The sequence below is a fragment of the Harpia harpyja genome, chromosome 14 (genome assembly GCF_026419915.1).
Source record: "Harpia harpyja isolate bHarHar1 chromosome 14, bHarHar1 primary haplotype, whole genome shotgun sequence".
In the NCBI taxonomy this organism is placed as follows: Eukaryota; Metazoa; Chordata; class Aves; order Accipitriformes; family Accipitridae; genus Harpia; species Harpia harpyja.
Genome location: NC_068953.1, coordinates 26,669,718 through 26,682,209, shown reverse-complemented (window position 1 = coordinate 26,682,209; position 12,492 = coordinate 26,669,718). Strand labels below are relative to the sequence as shown.

At 48.1% G+C, this 12,492-nt stretch overlaps 1 long non-coding RNA gene and 1 other non-coding gene across 6 annotated transcripts; both read left to right on the top strand.

The window, feature by feature from the left end:
* Positions 1-1,883: 1,883 nt before the first annotated feature.
* Positions 1,884-12,248, top strand: LOC128151034 (uncharacterized). Of its 5 annotated transcripts, XR_008238262.1 has the most exons (6): positions 1,884-2,755; positions 3,900-3,943; positions 4,138-4,306; positions 8,508-8,613; positions 9,680-9,750; positions 10,969-12,248. It is a non-coding gene; the product is annotated as an uncharacterized LOC128151034 (long non-coding RNA). The 5 variants fall into 5 exon arrangements; XR_008238263.1 differs by lacking the exons at positions 1,884-2,755; positions 3,900-3,943; positions 4,138-4,306 and adding an exon at positions 7,998-8,063; XR_008238264.1 differs by lacking the exons at positions 1,884-2,755; positions 3,900-3,943; positions 4,138-4,306; positions 8,508-8,613 and adding an exon at positions 10,592-10,755 and having other exon boundaries at positions 8,630-9,750.
* LOC128151573 (small Cajal body-specific RNA 15) lies at positions 9,380-9,510 on the top strand. Its single transcript, XR_008238428.1, has one exon. It is a non-coding gene; the product is annotated as a small Cajal body-specific RNA 15 (non-coding RNA).
* Positions 12,249-12,492: the final 244 nt, after the last annotated feature.

The window sequence follows — 12,492 nt, the reverse complement described above, 5'->3', positions numbered from 1 at the left end:
CTCCCTTCCTATGCAGAATTTGGGTTATACGCTGTCGGGGCAGGAAATTCCCTTTTGTAATTTCCTTTAGTTCATCGATGCGTGTATATTGCCTAAGCCAGCAGGGCTCGAATCCTGCCTAGGAGTGCCCAGACCATGCCACTGTCTCACTGACAATAATAGGACGGAGGGCTTGGGGTCCTTGTCAATATTCCAGGGGTTCTACAATTATTATTGAAGGAGCAGATACATTTTAATTGAAGGCTGAAAAAAACAAGTATCCTATTTTCAAAGGGAACATGCAAGGAGAGGGAGAATTAGCTGCTAGATACATTGTTCTCCTGGCAATATTACATTGTGTTTCCCTATATATGCACCTTTTGTGATCGGCTGTAATTTGCCACCTGGCATTAATCTCTTCTATTGCATGCAGGCTCCTGTGCCTAGTTCAAGGAAAAGCTATTCTGGCTACATTAGAGGGAAGCTGCATTGCACCGTCAATATCTCCTCCACTTATCTGCTGCAGTGAGGATAGGAGAGAAAAAGTAACAGCATATGGGCCCAGAGAATGTCTGCAGGAAGGGGATAAAAATATTTCTTCATAAGCATAGTTAATATTCTGGGCTATATTAATGAATGGTAAAAGCAGCTAATTTAACCTGCTATAAAAATGCCTGATGCATCATCATTGAAAAGATGTGATCAATATGATTAATTCCCTGAAATTCACATTGCATCTTTAATGCTATTACTTGGAGTGTAGAGCTGTGCTAATCAGCCCTCTGTATCAGCCAGATTTATGTCCATATTGGTGTACAATAATTCACTTAACATAAAACACTGATTTGCAGCCACTGAATGCAGCTCTGTTCATTCTGTTGTCCATTTAAATTTCGCTGTTGCCAGGGTCAGATTATAATTAAAGTCTGGAACCACCATGCTTCATCCTCATCTAAGATCTCTTCCCACTGAGCTTCTATCTACAAGCTACACCTCTTAGACCTTCTGTGCAGTGTGAGGCTGTGCAGGTTCAGTGGGGGCGATTCCAGGCTGCTGCCCATGCAGCAGAAAGGGCCTTGCTGTGGAGCAGTAATAGCTCTAATGTGATATTCATCGCTCCAGGATCCAGATGTCTTTGGATCCCATTGCAGATTCTTCAGCCAGTCCAGATCCCCTTCCTTTCTCCTCCAATATTACATAGCAACATCACATGCCCTGTGCTCTGAACCCTTTCCAGTTTAGTATCTCTTCCCATGCTTTTTGAACTATCACTCGGTGATGGAACTCTGCTTGGGACAGTAACCATGGCTTTACCGATGGTCCTTCACCATGGAAGGAAGAACACTGGAATAAACTGAAAGAGTATGATTGAAGTTATTCCCAATTTCAGACAGGCTGGCAGTCTTGTACAGTGTCTGCACTTTTCATTTGTTCTTGCTTTAATGCTAATACAAGAGTAAATTCCAATATAGACATGATGAAGGAGAGGTCCTTTATGCACCTCCAGGGTTTTAATCTTAAAGCTTTGTGTTTTAAAACTGAATAAGGTTCAGCAATTCAGTATTAAATGACCCATTCAGAATGATTGGCTCTATTTTCCATGCTGCATATTTTCGATTGGGTAATACTGTTGCTAAACCTGGGTATCATTTTAGTTGCTTCCAGGTGAGTCTGAACTATTATGATCTGGTAAAAAAAATGTTGGCTTCTCAGCAAATTGCCCTAGATGAATATCTTGGTCCCTTCAAGGGATTGGTATAAAATTCTGAGTAATAATTTCTTATTCTTGCAAAAGGAGAAACCAGACAGGTGTTGTGTGCAGCTACCTTATCACAGGTCTGATGATGGCTTTCATACTATGATTTTCCCAATGCTATATATAAATTAAAAATCACCTGAAATGGAACAAATGCCTTGGTTTTTGTTGCAGTGCTTTTTGCTATGGCTGTCTCTGCTTGTCTCAGTAGAGGCATCATTGATACAACACTTAAGAAGATGTGTCATGAACATGAAGGAATTGAAGCAATGACAGAGCCGTTCCTACATAAAGATATGAAAGGGTAATAAAATTAAATATCTACTAATCCCTTACATGATGCTCAAAAACAGCACAGGGAAACTGTAGTCAGTTGCACCCTTCTGTGAGACCAGAAGGGTTTGAGTCACAACGCTGCATGGAGCACTTTGAAATGAAGTCTCAGAGCTATTCACAAGCTTCAAAACAAATAATCTCTCTGCTGACATGTGACATCATGCCTCCAAGGTACAGTGGTCCCAGGGGTGCTCGTTAAATGATAGCAGGATGGATTGCATTTCATCCTGACACGATGTTTGGATGCAGAAAATGAGCTTTTAAATTACTACCATGTTGCTGTGCAGCCTGTATTGCTGGTTCAGAACAAAGGGGATGTCCAGGTGCTTCAGCTATTTTTTGTTCTGCTGAAGCTATGGCTCTGTGGGCAAAGGACTTCTGTGTTGTAACACCACTGAATGCTTTCTCTCAGTGCCTGCTTTGAATGTTACTAAGGCAAACTGTCTCATGTTTTCTTTTTCCCTTGTTTAACATCTTTAAGAATCTCCTCCCACACTTCCCATATAAACTTCAGTGAACTTAGCTTTGCAAACCCTGCAAAGCTATGTGTTAGCATCCTCTTTAACAAGAAAGGCAACTGAGTTAGAAGAGGCCAGAGGACCCAGAGCCACCAAGCAAAATGGGTTTGACGCTTCTAAACACCTTTGAAGTCCTGGACCTTCAAGCCCTGCCTGTGGTTTAACAGTAAGTCTTTCTCAGGCCAGGAAACAGTCTGGTCTTCTGATGTTCCACTTTTTCCATCTCAGCTTCTCTGTCTTCTGTTTTTCTTCTGATTCCATTTGCTAGGAGTCCTTCCCATAACTTCCACTGGCTGTGGATCTCCCTCAAACACACAGCCATAATGCTGGGACTAAATCCTTCCTTTCAAACTGACTCTTGCTGCTTACAACAACTTTTACCACAAGAAAATCTTCTTTTTCTGATTCACGTTAAAGTTAGCCTGGAAAAATACCCTGTAGTGGCTGAAAGGCTTACACTGGTATCCACACGCAGGAGGAGAATACAAACATAGTTAACTAAAACAGCTTGTGAGCACTGCATTGCTACTGTGTGCAGTGTGAATATGTATGCAAGGTCTTTTGTATTGTACTCCCACATGCAAATTGAAGGTCAGGAGTGTTCACAGGCACCTCTGCCTTTGAGGTTATGTTAGCAAATACAAGCAACTGTGGACACTTGTTGAAATTTGAATCTCTCTTTTCTTGGTTTCCTTGCTCCCCCCCTCGAGTGGCAAGAGTCATTGCTAGAGCTAAAACTAATCTTGATTCATTCAGCCCATGGTAATTAACAGAAGTTACTTCATCATTTAATCACACATGTTTCTCTTGAGGTAGTGAAATAGCATAGCAACGCACACAGTTTTAGAGAAGAAGTGAAAAAGGTGATTGCCTGGTTTTGAAATGAAAGGAGGAATTTAGCCAGTGTGTAATTATTCAAGTGAGAAGTTGGTCCTGTCTGTCTTTAATATTCCAAAGTGGTATTTGATGTAAATCCTTCCCCACAGTTCATTACATTAGCTCTTAGCTCAACCTGAGCATGCTGAGTGCCAAGTTCAGTGTGCAGCATGTTTTATAACCAAGTAGAATGACGTCATCCTAGTGATCCTGCAGCTCCCTATTTCCTTGGGAGGAGGTATGGCTTTGTCTTCAGCCTAAAGATGAAATGGAATATGTTTGGTGAGATTCCCTTGGTATTTGCAGTGTGGATGTGTGAGGAATATTGCTTTGCACCTCCAGCAAGAACTGTCCCTTTTTGCCTAAAAAAACCCAAAGATGTTACTTTGCGTGTAATATTTTTCTTTACAGAAAATGAAATTTTTCGTTTACAGATCCCTAAGTGCTTTACAAGAAGACCCACAGAGCCGTTTCGCAGGTGAGTAAAACAAGTTGCAGGAAAGCACAGTGGCTTGTCAGCATCCACCCTGTGGCAAACCCTGGCCTAGTCCTGGAGGCTGCCAGGCTGCTGCTGAGGGCTCCGGGTTGAACCATGGTGACTTTCAAAAAAAGTGGGAAGAAAAATTTAAAAAGCAGGTGCTTTCATAATGGTTTGTCACTGCCACTTTACAGAGATACTGGTCAGAGCTCCCGAGAAGCCAGAAATCTGTCCTCCCTCCCCACTTTGTCCTGACCTCAGTGAGACCTGCGGGAGTGCCGAATGCCATCGGTGTGTGCACATGGAGTCCCAGCGCCTGTCCCCAGCGGTGGCTGGTGCCAGATATTTCAGATGCTGTTTACCGTAAGTAAGAAAGACTGCAATGATATAGCATGAATGTAAGTGCTAAGAAACAGGCAAGGTGCCCAGCCACCCCACTGAGACTGGGCTGGGAATGGCATGCATAACATGAGACACAGCTTTTGGAGATAGTTAGGGAGAAATTGCATGAATAGACAGTTTTCAGGACATCGTGAGAGCAAGATGAAATTCTCCTCACCATACAACCAAGCCCTACAAGTGAGCAGCTTCTCCCAGCTCTTGAAAATCCAAGCTGGCAGACTCAGTGCAAATATGCCGTCCCCTGTTAGGACAAATCTCTGACAAGCCAAGGTCAGAAAGCAGAAAGTTTTAGCTGCTGTCTCATGCCAGGAACAAAAAAAGAAAGAAAACAAAAAGCCTTGTTTTAAAATAAGCTGTTTTAAATAAACAAGTGTTCTTTGAACCACATCAGAGTACATACCTAACAATATTTGTTAAGTAAATATCAGTGACATGTTTAAGTCTGGCTCCCTATGTATTAGCAAAGTGGTATTTGTGTTGCTTTTGTTGTAACAAGAGTCAACAGTGTTTCTAGAAGGTGGTCTGAAAAAAGGGACTTTTGGGGTTTTTTTCCTACTTAGCATCTCACAGAGAAACATCTGCCCACCAGTAGCCCCACCTCAGGACTTTCAAGTAAAAAACCTTCCCAACGCACTGATTTTGGTGAAGTTATACTTCGCTTTCATTGGCTTAGTTCGGTTCGTAATCTGCCTATTAGGTGTTATTTTTTACCCACGGATCCACCTTTTAGATAATTTTGGCTTTCTGAAGGAAGTCTGCCCTGAGACTGGTTGCAAATACATGGTCACATTATTATAGTCTGTACCTGAAATGCCACGGTGCCGTGGCTGAGCAAAGTTCAGACCTGTTTCCGCCTCTTCTGATAAGCTGCTCCCTGAGCTTAGATTTTCTTCAGTTTGATACCAGTGCTGTAAGCACAGAGAGCCACCCCTGCACAGGCCTGCTCTTCATAGCTTCACAACTGAGCTGACCCAGCGACAGCCAAGATACACTAGCAATATGCAGAAAGCCACTGAGGGACCAAGAGGGCAACCACACAGCCTAAAAGCCAATGGTTGCTTTTCCATGTGCAGCAAAAGAAAAAAGTAATATAAATTTCTAATTTAAACAGATCTTTGTATATGCATCTGTATTTTTGTCTGTCTGTCCTTCGACTTTTCAGCTTATTTAACTCTTCCAAGAGCCAGATACTAACTCTGGGGTTAATGCAGAGACAGAGGAATGCAAAGCAAGAGAATAGGTTGTAACAATGATGATGCCAAATTTTAAGTTCTCCACCAGGAACAAAGGTTTTTTTTTACGTCTGACGGGCTGTGAGGAAGTTGGACTGCTTCTTAAGTGTCCTTTCCTGTTTGTCAATACAAGTGATCTCTTTGGGTATGCGCAGAAATTTGGGGCTTAATAAATCATCACTGTAGACCACGTGCTTCCATGCATGGGAAGCAGTGTGACTTTTTCTCCCTGCCTTTGTGGGGTGTTGGAGAGGAGGAAAAGTCGTGCTCTGTGGGACCCAAGGGGGCAAACTGCAGTTCATAAATCAGGCTTGAGCTACCCCAAAGTCAGGCCACTGAAGTCACGGTGAGGCTCTGCAGGCAAAAATGACAGCTAGGCTTTCATCTGTATGCCATGGCATTGCAGGTTGATACTATGACTTCTTTCTCTTCTTTAAAGCTTTTATGTCAGAGGAATCAAAGCCCCTTACCTCCCCTTCCCAAATTGACTCCAGTTAATAATAGCACAAACAGTAGTTAGCTCTGGTTTGAAAGAGGCTTTGATGAGATATTGCTCTTTGATAAGCCATTTCAAGGGCAGGAGGCAAAGTGTTTACTTTGCTTGGAAGAGGAGTCTGATGAGCAATTTGCTTTTCTTTTGCTGAGGCCAAGCAGAGCTTTGTTACCTCCAGAATACAGAGACTGCAGAGGTGGTTGAGGGCTACTGCTCTTTACCTCTGGCTATTTCTTTGCCTTGTGCAAGAATAAAAAGTTATGAATGAAGCCCAGCAGCTTGTCCCTACCTGTGACAGCTGCCTCTGTGCTGAGCCTTAGCAACCATCCGCTCCCCAGCTTTCCCTCCTATGGCTGTTTTTCCTGCCTTTGGCTGTCCTGGGAGGCCCTGAGGAATCAGGAGTGCAGTGAAACCCAGGAGTGCAGCTGGTCCAGAGGAGGCCAAGCTGCAGACAAGTTGCAGCTTCATGAATAGCTGAGCCTTCCTAACCATGCACTATGGCAGAAGGTGGCAAACACGCAAATAAAGGCTTCAGGTTGGGCTGGCTAGCCTGACTGGTGGTGGGCCAACCTGTAAGACATGAAACGATTTAGTCTGAGGATACTGAAGCTCTCCCAAAGCCTAGGCCCATACTAAATGCACCAGGTGCTTTCCTGGAGGCAGGAAAAGCCACACCAAAGGAGTGAAGGCAAGCAGGGCTGCTACTGAGTCTTGCTAGAAGAAATGTTTACAAACTCAGATTATAAATGGCGAGGCTATTCAGGGTTCATCCAGCGTTTTATTACACAGGCTGTGAAATATAGCTAACTGCACAGGCACAACAAATAGGTTTACTCCAGCAGCCTAGCTGCAGCTTTCAGGTCAGCATGGGAGTAGGACAGGGCAGGAGGTGTTGGGGCAGCCCCAGGAATTTCCAGACCACATACTTCCCAACACTGTAGATGCAACATAAGGAATTTTATTTAGAGATTGAGGGAAAACTTGAGTGTATCCGACTGGCTGCAAAATACCTCCAGATAGAGGGCCTCTGCATGCTACTTTTGGCCCAGCCCAGCCTGGATGGTGAGGGTCCACACAGGCGGATTTGCGAGCTGTGGACCACCTGCCCCAGGGGTCAAGGTATCTCGACAGTTCTGTCATGGCCACAGCCTGGCTGTTGGAAACCCGGGGGCTGCTGCGGCTGCTGGGAGCTGGTGGCTCTCCCTCAGCTGTGCCGGAGCTATGCCCGGAGCGGGGCGCAGGGGGAAAGGAAATCGCTCGCCCGACCCAGTAGCAGGATGTTATTCATATGCTTAGATCTGCAGGATCAAGCACTTGTTATCGGAAGGGAAGGAGATGGACAAGATAAGCAGGTGTTGCACAAGATGGTGGCGTTTGGGAGAGGGCTGCTAGAGGCAACAGATGAGCTATAAACAGAGCCATCGCTGGAAAAAGCCGTTCCGTGGCCCGGCCGACGGTCAGGCAGGACGCACTACGTGGTGCCCTCGGGCTTGGTCAGTTACTCCTCGGCAAAACGCTGCGTTCTGCGCCGTCCCGAACCAGCCGCCGCCTCCGCCGCAGTTCCGGCGGCTCCCGCCGGTCCCCGGGCGGCTCCGCAGCCACCGTTTCCCCCGGGACAGGCGGCAGGAGGGCTGACGGCGGCCGCCGCCACCGCGCTCCCCCGCGCCACGCGTGGCCAGCGGCTGGCGGACGGAGCTCCCACCCGGAGTGAAACACGAGTCGTCTCGGCACGCTCTGCGCCACGGCCACGCCGGCGAAGGGAAGGCAGCGCCCGCCCGGCGCCCGGCTGTAAGGTCTTGTTTATTCAAGCAAAGAAGGAGCCGGCCCCCGCCCGGCGGCAAATGCCCGCCCGCCCCCCGCCGCGCCCGGGCAGGAAGCGGCGCTGGGCGGCCTCTCCTGGCGGCGGGGCGGGGGCTCGGCTCGGCTCGGCTCGGCTCGGCACGGCACGGCACGGCACGGGGCCTCCGCCCGCAGGAAATGGTGGCCGCATGAGGTGAGGCGGGAGGGGAGCCCTCGTGGCGGCGGGGGGCTGCCCGCGCCCCCGCTCCGGCGCAGCGTCTCCTCCGCCCCGCCCGCGGCGGATTAAGCCGCCCGAGGGCGGGAGAGCGGCGGCCGGCGGAGCTCGCCCCGGGGCCGCGGCGGCGCTCGGGAACGGCCTCCTGTGAGGGATGGCGGTTTTCACCCTCGCTCCGCTGCCCGGTCACGTAAAGGCCCCGCGGAGCGACCCGGCGGCGTGGGGGCCAAGCCGCCCCGTGGAGCCGGGCCGGGCCTCGCCTCGTCTCCTTCCCGCCAGAGCGGGTCCCCTGTGCGGTGGGCGCCCTCCGAGGCCCGCCCTTCCCGCTCCCAGAGCAGGAGCCGCCCGCCGCTCTCCCGGCGTGCGCCGCGCTCTCCGCCTCCTGCCTGCGGCCGTCTTCGTTACTCGTGTACCGCCTTGCAGGACCTGCCGCCGTGATGTGCGTCTCGCCTGGACGCGCCCGCGGCCGTTGCCGTGCCGGGGCTGGTGAAGAGACGCTCCTCCCGCAGCCCTTTCCCCGGGGCGGCAGGTAAGCGCTGCCCGGCCCCTTGCTCCTGGCGGTGCCCGTTGGGCCCTGCTGCCTGCAGGCAGGGCTTGGCTTGGGCAGCGCCTGCGGCAGCGTGACCGGCCCTGCGTGAGGAGGGGCTGCCGGTGGGTTTGGTTTTATGAATTAGCTTGAGACCCCGCTCTTCGCTGCTGCAGCCCTTCTGGCGCTGTGTTTAAGCCACAGCTTTGTGTCTGCAGAGAAACGCTTTTATTTGGCTCCAGGTGTGGGATAAGCACCCTTTTGGCAGAGAGGGCAGCCCCTTTTTGTGAAGCAGTTTATGGCCTCGGTATTGCTTGCATCAGAACAAGTAAAGCTTAAAACGTAAGCCTGCTTGGAAAAGGTTTAAGTAAGCTGGGGCCAGGACGGCTGAGGGCCAATATATACTGGCGATTGAGCACACTGGCATAAAAGCAATGGAGAGAAAATTTAACAAAAAGTCAGCGTTGTGTCTTGGGCTGTCCCAGGACTCTGCAGTGAGTCAGTGGAATCCAGGTGCTGAGGTGAATGGGAAGCGGAGCCTCACCTTTGCATGGTCCCGGGCTGCTTTGCTTTGCATTGCTGATGAATCATATTGGTGACTGTTGGAACGCAGAAGTGGGCAGTTGCAGAGATAGAGCCGAGCCTGAGGGCAGGAATAGGGAATTGCCTTCCAGGTCAGGAAGGCAGGCTGGGTGGTTAGGCTGTGCAGTCTTCTTTGAGAGCACAGTCAGTTCCTGAGACTTCCCAGGAGTTTCTTGCAGAGATTCATCTGGAGGACTAAGAAAGTGGAGCCAGTGACATTATATTGACTCCACTGATACTATCCTCCTAAATTAAATGGTGGAAGAACAAGGCCTGCCTGTGAGTGAAAGTCAGGACCTACTTCATCTACCTACAAGGTTTTAATAGCAATTAGAGGGAGCAAGTTGAAAGTCAGGTGTTTCTGTAGAAAATGGTGGGTGTGTTTGGTTTGAATCGAACACAATAAACCATATTTCAGGGCTGTTGTGTTGCCTGTTGTTGTATTTGCACTTTTGACATTGTCTCACCTGTGTGTTTTTGCTCACAGGCCCGTGGGTCCCTCTGTTCCTGGCTCCAGGACTGGGTGAGGAGGGACGCTGCATGTGCTGAAGGATTATGGTAACCAGTTTGGAAACCGTAACTTGCCTGTTTAACCATAGAATGTTTGTGTAAACCTGTCTTCATAACCGGTGCAGCCTTGTGAAAGGGCTTTGTGTGATGCCCTCCAGTGGCAACAATGTGTTCTGCTATTTTAAATCAAGAGGGAACAGAAGGGAATTGGAAAAGGTCATCCTTCTTGCTCACCCTAAAAGGGTTTGAGGGTGACTCCTTCTAAGCCCAAGGGCCTTTGGGCAGCCCTGGCAAAGTCCCCAGTTAGCTGCTGGGTGAGGTGTACCTGGGGGTGTCCCATCCTTTGGCAGTTGCTGCTGCTGCAAGCTCTGCAGGGATACGTAGATCACTGCTGCAAATCAGGGCAGCCTGTGGGGTTCAGATGGCCAATACCAGAGGTTTAGGCATGAGCTTCTGTCCTTCACGGAGGATGAATTTTGCTGTGTGCCAGTAAATGTGCAGAGTGGAAAGGAACAGGAAGAAAAACGCCAAGAGGTACCAGGAAAAATGTATCTTGCAGCACATAACTCACTGTCAGAGACAAGGACATTTTTAACTGTTGTCCTTTCGCGTGATCTAGTTCAGCAATGAGCCTGAGTTCCTGTAGACAGGGCAGAGATGAGAACTGGTTTTGCCTCATCTGAGAGACCTTTCAATGGAAAGAAATAGCTCTCAGATCAACAGCTCAACACAGTTCTCCAAGATCAGTGCTATACTTAGGTTTCCAGATAAACTAAATACGCTTCATGTTAGTCTGCCTTGGGGTACCATGCTGGACTTGTTAATGCCCTTTAGTGTCATTAGGAGACTCCCCTTTTACTGTCAAATACAGCTTCCAGTTCTGTTCCAGGTTTGGCCCTTACAGTCTCACAGGTGTCCTGCACTTCCCCCTGTCTGGTGGGCTTATACAGAAAGATGAGGTTGATGTGAACTTCCAGCTTGGGTGCTGTACTGGTCTGATCAGTAGACCCTGTAGTGGAAGTGGTGGCCTCCCTGTAAAGGATTTATATAAAGGTAATTCACAGTGACAGCTCATTTTGAAAAATTGAGGTTGTTCATGCCTTTTCCTTTGCTGTATTAAGTGACAAGGTTGGGATTCCTAAGGGAGGAAGTGCTTGGGTTATTGCTGACAGGTGAAGCTTTTATTAAACAGAAACATGCAAACTCATTTCCCATATTGTTTTTAACCTAGTAGCCAATTATTGTTTATTTGGGGTTTTTTTTCAGATATTTCTGTCGCTGCCTTAGCTGTCCTGTACCGTATCTAGCAATGACGACTGAGTCGTATTCTGCTGAGCAGGCTGCTCCATACTTAGCCATCAGACCTGCATTCTCCAACAGGTTCACCAGGCTGGCAATGTAGTGATGGAGCTGTTTGGTACCCGTAGAGTCCCACTCCAAGGGTTTCCGAGCACCTTGCGTTTAGCTCAGAAAATCTGTCCTTGCAGCAGTCCTGTGAAGGGGTTGTGAAACCCTGGGGTCTCCCAGGGCAGTTCACCAGTTGAAAAATATTTTGGATTGGGTTCTTGTATCATCTGAAGTGAATGGCTAATCCTGGCGCCAGGATACAGGTATGGTTTAAACACTTGAGGTGAAAGCTGTTGGTGGGGAGCAGTGGGACTGTTCACAACAGAACATCTGCTTTTATCAGAATCGTCGGGGTCACCAGCAGCCTTTCTGCATTAAAGGCTTTCTTGGGTGGTTCAGACATCCTCATACCTCTGCTCTGATACTCGTGTGTTTTACTCTTTCAGATACCTACTCGAGAGTGTGGCGCTCTATTTTTGGCAGATAAAGGTAAAATGTGTTCCAGTGGGTGGTGGCAGTTGGACCCTGTATCAAGGCACACATTTTTAAGCAAAGAATGGTGCTTTCTCGCCACTTTATTCCCTGGCAGAGGAGCTGTACGCTTTAGCTGCTGTTCTCTGGTATGGCCTTGCCAATGTCGGCAGGGCTCATGTGGCCACCTCCTGCCCGCTGCATTGGCAGTGGTTGCGGGCTGAGTCACCTGTTTCTGGTGGACACGAGTTGTGGTCATTGCAAGACATAGCAACTGAAAGTCTCTGGCCTGCCTTACAGGAGGTCTGACAAAGTGACCATAATAACCCTTTCTGCCCTGGAAATCTCTGAATTCCTGGTAGGCCAAGAAATTACTCTGTACTTACATAGCTCAGTGTTGCTAAACCTGTCTTGTTTTGAGGCTTGCAAAACAAATAGATACCCAAGAGAAGATGGTACTAATCACTGCTGTAATGACATATTCAACTCCTGTTTTTATGGTTGCTCCAAAGCCTATTTTGGGGAGACTTTTTTTAAGCTTTTTGGGGAAGAACAGACAAGCTTTTGGCGTGCAATTCTACATCAAATCTCTTCAGTTTTGCTAGGCTGCGTTTATTTGTAAGACCCTGTATATTGTAGAGGCCGCTGCGCGTTCCTGACTATTCCCTAGAATGGAAACTTGAAACAATGATTTTTGTAATGAATGTGCAATAAATCTGTGGAAAAGATTCTCTGTTAATGACTCTTGATTGAATACAGGTAGCTTTGACATACACAAATGAGGCTGTTTAGAGCTAGGCAAACCTGCTTGACAGGCAGTGCCTGATGGTGTAGTGCCTGGAAATGAAGCCTAAACAAGGACATTTCAGTGGAATGCTGGGCCAACAGATCTGTAGGTGGGGAGGATATACCCAAGTGGAGGTGAGCATGGCCAAAAAGAACGAGCTAAAAATGATGTTTTCAGTTTCTCTA